The sequence below is a fragment of the Heterocephalus glaber genome, unplaced genomic scaffold, assembly GCF_053883595.1.
Source record: "Heterocephalus glaber isolate CG9 unplaced genomic scaffold, H.glaber_assembly_v1.0 deba00001610, whole genome shotgun sequence".
Lineage (NCBI taxonomy): Eukaryota > Metazoa > Chordata > Mammalia > Rodentia > Bathyergidae > Heterocephalus > Heterocephalus glaber.
The window spans coordinates 22,229,340-22,237,969 of NW_028258381.1; the positions used below are offsets into that span (position 1 = coordinate 22,229,340).

The 8,630-nt window shown below is 40.8% G+C and overlaps 1 pseudogene across 1 annotated transcript; it reads right to left on the minus strand.

Annotated features, from left to right (window-relative positions):
• Positions 1-1,125: 1,125 nt before the first annotated feature.
• On the minus strand, positions 1,126-6,234 carry LOC110348164 (fasciculation and elongation protein zeta-1 pseudogene; annotated as a pseudogene). Its single transcript, XR_015445464.1, has 2 exons — positions 5,490-6,234; positions 1,126-4,951 (listed from the first exon to the last, which is right to left on the minus strand). The product of XR_015445464.1 is annotated as a fasciculation and elongation protein zeta-1 pseudogene (transcript).
• Positions 6,235-8,630: the final 2,396 nt, after the last annotated feature.

The window sequence follows — 8,630 nt, forward strand, 5'->3', positions numbered from 1 at the left end:
AAAGACCGCAGAGGAGCTCCCTGCTGCTGCCCTAGGAAGGTTATATGTGGTCAGACCCACTCATGCTGCAGGAAACAGATGACATACTAGGTCTGACCCTGCTTCTTGTTAAAGATGAAAAACAAGGTTATGAAATCAGGCCTTTCTTACTCTGCCTCAGCAACTGTGCCAGGAATGATCTCTGCCCCCAGAAGGCTCCTAACCTCGCCAGAAGACAAGGAACATAAGAAAGCCCACTTTGCTCATCTTTCCCTCCAGAACGTCAAGGACACGTCTAGCAATGCCGGCCCCCTGCCCCAGTCCCTCTCCCTGGTTCCTGCTGCAGTTGACGAAGCCCCTCAAGGATGGCTCACCACAAGGAATGATCCTCTTATGGGTATCGTCTACTGAAATATGACAACTCCAAGAGGAGAAACCTTCTATGCAACATGTGTAGTTTCCGCAATTTTACAATTTTCAAGGGACATTAGAAGATACTGCAGTGGGAGTTGACAGATCTCGATTTAAGCAGCTCTGCTACCTCCTAGCAGAGTGGTCAAGTCATTAACTCTCTCTGGGCCTCAGTTTTCCTATCTGGAAGATGGGCATAGTGAGCACCAACCTGCATATCAGCTTAAAAGCACTGTAAGAATGTAGCTGAGTTAGTGGGTGTGAGGCCAGAGCTCCCACTCAGAGATGAAGGCTGTGAGCACTGTTTGGAGGGATGTGGGCAGGGATAGCCAGGAAGAAATGGTGTCATCCATGGTGTATATGTGAGTAAATGGGAAAGAGCATCTTTTTGTTTCTCTTGATTAAAATATGTGTGGGTAAAGTGGGGCGTGGTGGTGCACACGTGTAGTTCCAGCACGCTTGGAGCCTGAGGCAAGAGGATCACAGGTTCAAGCTCAGCCTAGGCAGCTCAGTAACTTAGCAAGACCCTGTCTCAAAATGAAAAATAAAAAGGGCTGAGATGTAGCTCGGTGTGAAAGCCCTGGGCTCAATCCTCAGTAACACACACACACACACACACACACACACACACACACACACGTAATGCGTGTGATAGTTTAAAGCAAAAATAAAAACACTATCACAAAGCTCGTTACATAAGCATAATTTATAATATGTATAACTATAGTATGAAGGATGAAAGAAAATTAACCTATATGGATGCAAAAAGTAGGGTTTCATAACAGATTCTACAGACATTTAAGAAGACAGAGGAAATAAAGGTATTATTATCACTAAGTAGATTGGGAAGAGTTCAAATGTATATTGTATTCCCTACGGTAACCGCTACAATGGAAATGCAAAGAAACATAGCAAAGACAACCAGAATAGATATTAAATGAAATTCTAAAATAGATGTGCAATTAACTATCCCCCCCCCCAAACAAGAGAGAACAGAAGAGCACGAAACAAACAAAAAGATGGGTCAAATAAATTGGTAGACCCAACTCAATCATATCAATAATTTTATTAAATGCAAATGAACTTGTCTTAGGGCCTCCAAGGCCACCTCTATGTTTGGAGATTCACCGTGGAACTCGCCATATAATTATATTTATGGTTAAGATTTATTACATGGATGTAGAAAGGAGGCATAGCTAGATCACAAAGGAAAACCTCAGAGGTAGGATTCAGATATGCAGGCTTCCTTATGTTTTTGGGGTTTTTTTTTCTTAAAAGCAACAATACAGGACACCTTCTCCTTCCAGCCAGGAAACAAAGCGCCGTGTGAGATCTGCCTGTGGAAGCCCATCTGGAGGTTTTCCTGGGCCTGGCTAGGTAGACACTGTCTGCCTAGCACATACCAAAACTCCAGCCGCCCAGGAGGAACCCTGGGAGTTCTTTGACTCCCTGAGTTTAGGGGTCAAGCAAATGTGCAGTGCAGCGTAAAACACACGGCTCACACAGATGCTCTAGGAACAGGGAAGCGTCCTCAGATAGCTGCTGGCTGGGCACACTGTGAGGGCCAAGTCCCTGGATGGGAACTGAAAGGGAACCTGGCAAGCAGGCCTTTGCAGGAATAGATCTTAGGCCTGCTCTGCTTACTCTGTTCTACGAGGGAATAAACGTTCCATTTAGAGAGCATGGATTGAGGCCAGGGATTTAGCTCAGTGGTTCCAGGGCCTGCCTCACAAGTGCAAGGTCCTGAGATCGATCCCCAGTACCAAAAAAAAAAAAAAAGAGCATGGATTGTCATAGCAAGAGCTCCCTACAAACTGTCTACAAAACATTTGTTTTAAATGTAAAGATACGGCTGAAAATAAATGTACAATATAAAAAGGGACATTTCATATTCATCAGGGAGATGTAATAATTATAAAAATGCATGCAACTAATAACAGAATGTAAAGGTAGATAAAGCAAAAACTGCTAGGACTAAAGGAAAAAATAGACAAATTCATGGTCATAGTTGGAGATTTTTTTTTTTCCATGAGCAACTACTTGACATTTATTGTGTTTCCTAAAGAATTGGTGCAATCAGGCACAGGTGTTTAAATACCGTGTTGTTTCTCTGGTGTGAGAAACCGAAAGTACAAATAAGGACCAAAATAGTTAAAACATATTGGAAAACGGAAAGGAAATGTTCAAATGAGAAAGAGAACAAAGGAGGGGGAGGAGAAAAAGAAAAAGGGACAAGGGAAAAATGGAAACAAAGCTTTTGTAAACAAGGAGGAGAAGAGGGATTAAAGGGAGGGGAAGGGGATGGGAGAAAAAGAAGCAAGATGTATCATGCACAAGTACAAATTCCCTATGATGAATGTGATCATTAAGTACATCTAAAATGTACCAATAAAAAAAAGAATTGGTGCGTATTGTACTTTATCAGGAACACATACATATTTTTCTAAATGCCTAAAACCCCCTTAATATAACAGATTATCCCCTTCTCTCTCCAGTCCCTCCTTGAATAATACTTTTCTCCAATTCCTTTTCCCTAACAACTATTAGGACTTCGGGAGATAGCCAGTAAGTGACCCACAGAATCTGCATCCTCAAAAACTATGTCACTCGGCTCTCTGTTTATTTTGTCCCGGATAATTCCCTTCACTCTTGGTTCAGTTTGCTTTCTTATTTGTACATATCTAGTATTGTGGAAAATTTTCCAAGACTGCAGAATTATAAACAGTTTTAAGATTTTCATAACTCTGGTGCTTCTTGAGGCAAATTGGTCCAATAACAGATTCCTCTATCACAGTTCATTGTTTTCTGGTCCTTATTTCTAATATCTGAGTTGGTTACCACTGATATCAAGAAAGCTGCCTTGGCATGGTGGTGCACACCTGTCATCCCAGCATTCAGGAGGCTGAGGCAAGAAGAATGCACATTCAAGGCCAGCTTGGCCTTCATAGCCTGGCTGACATAGTGAGACTGTCTCAAAACAACAAAAGAAAGTGGTGTGGCTGTAAATTTTTCTTTTTTCCTTTTCTTTTTGGTGTTTATGTGTCAGAGACTCACAGTGTAGCCCAGGCTGGCCTCAAACTTGTGGCAACCCTCTTGCCTCAGCCTCCTAAGTGCTGGGATTGCAGTATGAACCACTATACCTAGGACGGCAAAATTTTCTGTTTCTAAAATTCTATTATCTATCTAAGAAAACCTAAAATCCTCATTCCTCTAAGTTTCAAGATAAAAAAGCTTTCTGCAGGTATCTCCCTGTAAAGGGACGTGCAGAGAAAAATCTCAGAAGAGACCTGAATATTGCCCCCACGGGTAGCATAAAAAAGTCCCATGCAAATCCATAGATAGCAACTAGCTCTAGGTCAAGGAGCCCAGGCTACTAGACTGTCATGTGGAGCAGGAGAGGACAATTAAGACTTCTTACTCCTCGTCCTGAAGGGTCTCCTCCTCCTCCTGGATCTGTAATTGGTTCTTCACCGGCACGGGGTTCTCGGTCTTGGCGTTGTGGTTCCGAAAGCAGACCTTGAGCTTCTTGTCATATTCATCCACGAGGTCCTCCATGGACTTGAAGTTGATTATTTCAGAAGAAAAATTCTCCAGCTCAGAGAGGGATGGGTCCTCCAGATGGTGCGGAGATGAGCCATATAAACAACGGGCTTCTCCTCCCGCTCCTCTGAGCAGTAGGGCCGAAGGTCCTCTAACTCTTCCTCCAGACTCACCAGCGGGGCCTCCATTCTTGCAGCCCCAAAGCGGCAACTTTCAGGATTCCTTTACCTCTCCTGGCCTGGCACTGGGCACCAGCTGCGCTCCCAGAAGGGCTGGGTAGGAGGGGGACGGCCTCCGGGTTTCTCCTCTCCCATCCTGGCTCGGGCGCAGGCTACTGCGCCCACACCTCGTCCCCTCCAGAGTCCCGAGTCCCGGACCTCCTTCCCCACCCCCCATAGTTGGAGATTTTAACACAGCTCTCCCAGTAACTAGACAGAACACATGATGGAAACTGGTAAGAACATAGATCTGAATCACTTGACCCAGCTGACCCTTATCAAACTGTACATTCAACAGATGTATAATACACATTTTTTTCTCAAACACACACAATAAGGCCGTTGGAATACACCATATACCTGACCGATGAATAGCTCCACACATTTAAAAAAATTATGTTAAGGAATATGCACTCCAATCACAATGAAATGAAATTAAAATCGTCAACAATAATGTGTCTAGGAAAAACACAGAACTTAAGACGTTTCTAAATAGTCCGTGGATCAAAGAGGAGTTACAAGAAAAATAAAATATTTTTCATTGAATATACAACAAACTAAAACTTATGGCTTATCTGTATGTGTGTGTACATATGTGCTTACCACAACAAAATTATGGGATTTGGTTAGCCTAATGATCAGAGGGAGATTATGGCTTTTTTTTTCTTTTAAATTATTTTTATTATAATATCAAAAGAGAGGACAACATAAACACAAAACTAGTATGGGATATTTGACCTTGTTTTTCTAAAGTTAATGCATTAATACTTGGCTTGACGGAAGTGATTGTAATTCTTTTAATCCTACAGTGGAAGGAGAGAGAGACTTAAAAACCACCAATGTCAACCCAAAGTAAGTAAAAGGAAGGAAACAATGGTATTAATAGCAAAATCAATAAAATAGAAAACAGAGCAAATGAAGAGATAAATATCAGTTGAAAGATTTTAAAAAATTGGTAAAATCCTAATCTGATTTAAAAAGTGGGGTTCTCATTACAGAATCTTCAGATATTTAAGGAGATAAAGAAAATGTACACTGGGTTAAAGAAGAAATTATAAGGGCAATTGGAAATAATTTTGAGAAGGGTAAGAAAAAACATACAGTATACAAAAACTTAGATGTAGCTAAAGCAGTGTTTATATAGAAATTTATATATATCCATCTACATTCAAAAACAAGATTGATTTCAAAGCAATAATTTAAACTTTTATTTTAAGAATCTAGAAAAAAGAAGCGCAAATTAAGCCCAAAGCAAGTAAAAGAAAGGAAATAATGATTGAAACAAATTAATGGAGAGAGAACAGACAATAGAGAAAAATGAACAAAACCAAAAGTTGATACCTTGAAAAGATTGACAAACTTGATAAATTCTGCTAGTCATGATGACACACACCAGTAGTGCCAGCACTGGGAGGGCTGAGGCAGGAGAATCACAGTGAGTTCAAGGCCCTCCTGGTCTACATAGTGAGTTCAAGCCTAGCCTAAACTACATAGCGAGACCCTGTCTCAAAAACAAACAAACAGGGGCCAGGGATTTAGCTCAGTGGCGTCGTGCCTGCCTCGAAAGTGCAAGGTCCTAAGTTCGATCGCCAGTGCCAAAACAAACAAACAAAAATTAACAAGCTTTCTAGCTAGATTGACTGGGAAAAAAGAATCAGTAAAATTAGGAATAAACAAGGGACAGCACTACTAACCTTATAGAAATAAAAGGGATATTATGAATAATTATGTACCAACAAAATAAATATCTTAGTGGACATGGACAAATTATTAGCCCACTTTTAATTAACAAACGTGATTAGCACATCTGGCCCACCCTTTGGTTTATGTGAAGATCATCAGAAGTTCTGGGTTCTGTAAATCTAGAGAAAAGATACTGATTAGTAAGTTTTATGACTCATGACTTTTTAATTCTTTTTCCCAGCGATAACTAACCTTGCAGTTAATCATTAAGATATAAAAGTCATTGTCCCCTGGAGAATAGGAGGAGATAAAGAAAGACACCAGTTTTAACCCATTAGGGATGTCACTTGGAGTGCCACCCCCAGACAAGCTAGTGGGAGACTAATAGGTACAGCATTGCTCAGCTGGGTGACCTCCAACATGAATGATTTTTAAAGTCAATTAAAAGCAAGTGGACTGGAAGATTCCAGCAGGAATGATAAAGGGCACAATGCTTTGGAAAAGCAGTTCTTCTAAATGTTAAACAGAGAATCACTGCATGAGCCAATGTGGTAAGGACATCCCTTTATTTCCTGTATCTTGATGACACCGGAGACCTCACTGAAGCAGAAGGAACTACCCCTCCCAAGTTCAGCTAATTCATAGAGATAACATTGGCCATGAACTCATCTTTTCTATGCAAACCAACAAGAGCAGAATCAGACCACAGCGCAGGGCCAACCAAATCTCCCTGGAGCCAGGTACTGGACAACTTGAGACAGTCCCCACCCCCAGGTCCAATGCACATATGGGGTACTTCAGATTGAACCCAGGGCCTTACATGGAGCCAGCCAGCCCTTTTTTATTTTTTATTTTGAGACAAGTTCTTGCTAAGTCACTAAATTGCCCAGGTTGGACTCAAATTTGAAATCCTCCTGCCTCAGCCTTCCAGAATGCTGGGATTACAGGCTTGCACCACCACACCTGGCCCCCAGAGCTAATTTAAGAGACTCAAACTAGTGAATCCTAAGCCTGCTTGGTTTGCCTCCCATTGCGTCCCAGGAAACCACAAAGTAGGCTGTTGCCTATGTTTCTCTCTCTCCCTCAGCCTCCTGGTGGACCCTGTTCATCTCCATGTGCCGCCTCCCCCTGTGGCCTGGCCACAGAGCCTCCTATTTCCAGGGATCTGAGAGCAAAACCTTTCTCTCCACAACAGTCATTTCTGTGTGTCTTAGATCCCTGGTTTTAAGAAAAATCCCAGATACCCTTAAAACACCCAGAAATTCCACTCATAACTATCCACCCTAAAAAATTGAAAACATATTTAAATATTTGAATCCAGATGTTCTTAGCAGCTCTGTTCACAATAGCCAGAAGGTAGAAACAACCAAATGTCCATCTGTGGATGACTGGATTAAGAAAGGGAATATTATTTAGCGATAATAGGGAATGGAGTATAGATACACTGGACCATGTGGATGAACTTGGAAAGCATTATGCTCAGTGAAAGAAACCAGGCATAAAAGGTCACAAATTATATGACACCATTGTGAAATGTCCTCAGTAGGAAAATCCACAGAGACAGAAAGCAGATTAGTGGTTGCCAGGGTCAGGAGAAGGGAGGCATGGGAAGTAACTGCATAATGGGTGTGGGGCTTTTTCGGGGTTGATGAAAATGTTTTGGAACTAGAAATGGTGATTGTGCAATTGTCAGTGTACTAAGTGCACTGATTGCTTTATTTTATCTTATTTTTTAAAAACTTTTTTGGTTTTTTGAAACAGGGTCTTGCTATACTGTACATAGTTCAAGTTAGCCTCGGATTCATAGTGATTCTCCTGCCTCAGCCTCCTGAATTCTAGGATTACAGGCATGCACCACCACACCTGGCTATTTATTTACTTTATTTTATTTTTATTTTTTTTAAACTTTATTTATTTATTTATTTTTGGTACCAGGGATCGAACTCAGGTCCTTGCGCTTGCAAGGCAGGCGGCGGAACCACTGAGCTAAATCCTCGGCCCCTATTTGTTCACTTTAAAATGGTTACTTTTGTTTAATGTGAATTTCACCTCCATTATTAAACAATTAAACAATGTGAACTAGGAGAAGTGAGTAAGACATAAAGAAAACAAGATCAACCACGTGTTGGTAATTTTTGAAGCCATCATGGGTACTTGAGTTTCATTTCACTAGTCTCTCTGCTTAGATAAATGTTTCATCATCAAAATCTTGTTTTTGTTTTTTAAAGAGAAGGACTTGTGGTGATTAAAAACACTAGTGTCTGAGAATCAGAGGAAGATTGGGGGGAAATAATAAAGTAAAAAAGTAGAAATCATAAAATCAAAATATGGAAAGTTCAATACTTCTAAAGGAATATTTGCTACACCTAACACATGATTTTAAAAATAAGCATATAACTGAAATTAAATACTACAAGTAGGCACCTGATTGTCCATCCTTCAAAATTTGAACAGACAAAATATTTAAATAGGCATATTTAAATAGATAAAAGAAAAAAAATATACGGTAGGCTTCTTCCTTTATATGTGGTCTTACTGCATCCTAGCATCTGAAATATATTTCTGTAAGCCAGGGTTGGTGATGCACATCTGTAAATTCAACACTCAGGAGGCTGAGGCAGGACAATTGCAAGGCTGAGGCCAGCCTGGACAACTTGGCAAGAACCTGTTTCAAAATACAATTTTAAGGGGCTGGGGATTTAGCTCAGTGGTTCTGTAGCCTGCCTCGAAAGCGCAAGTTCCTGAGTTCAATCCCCAGTACAAAAAAAAACCCAAATACAATTTTTAAAAAGGGCTGAG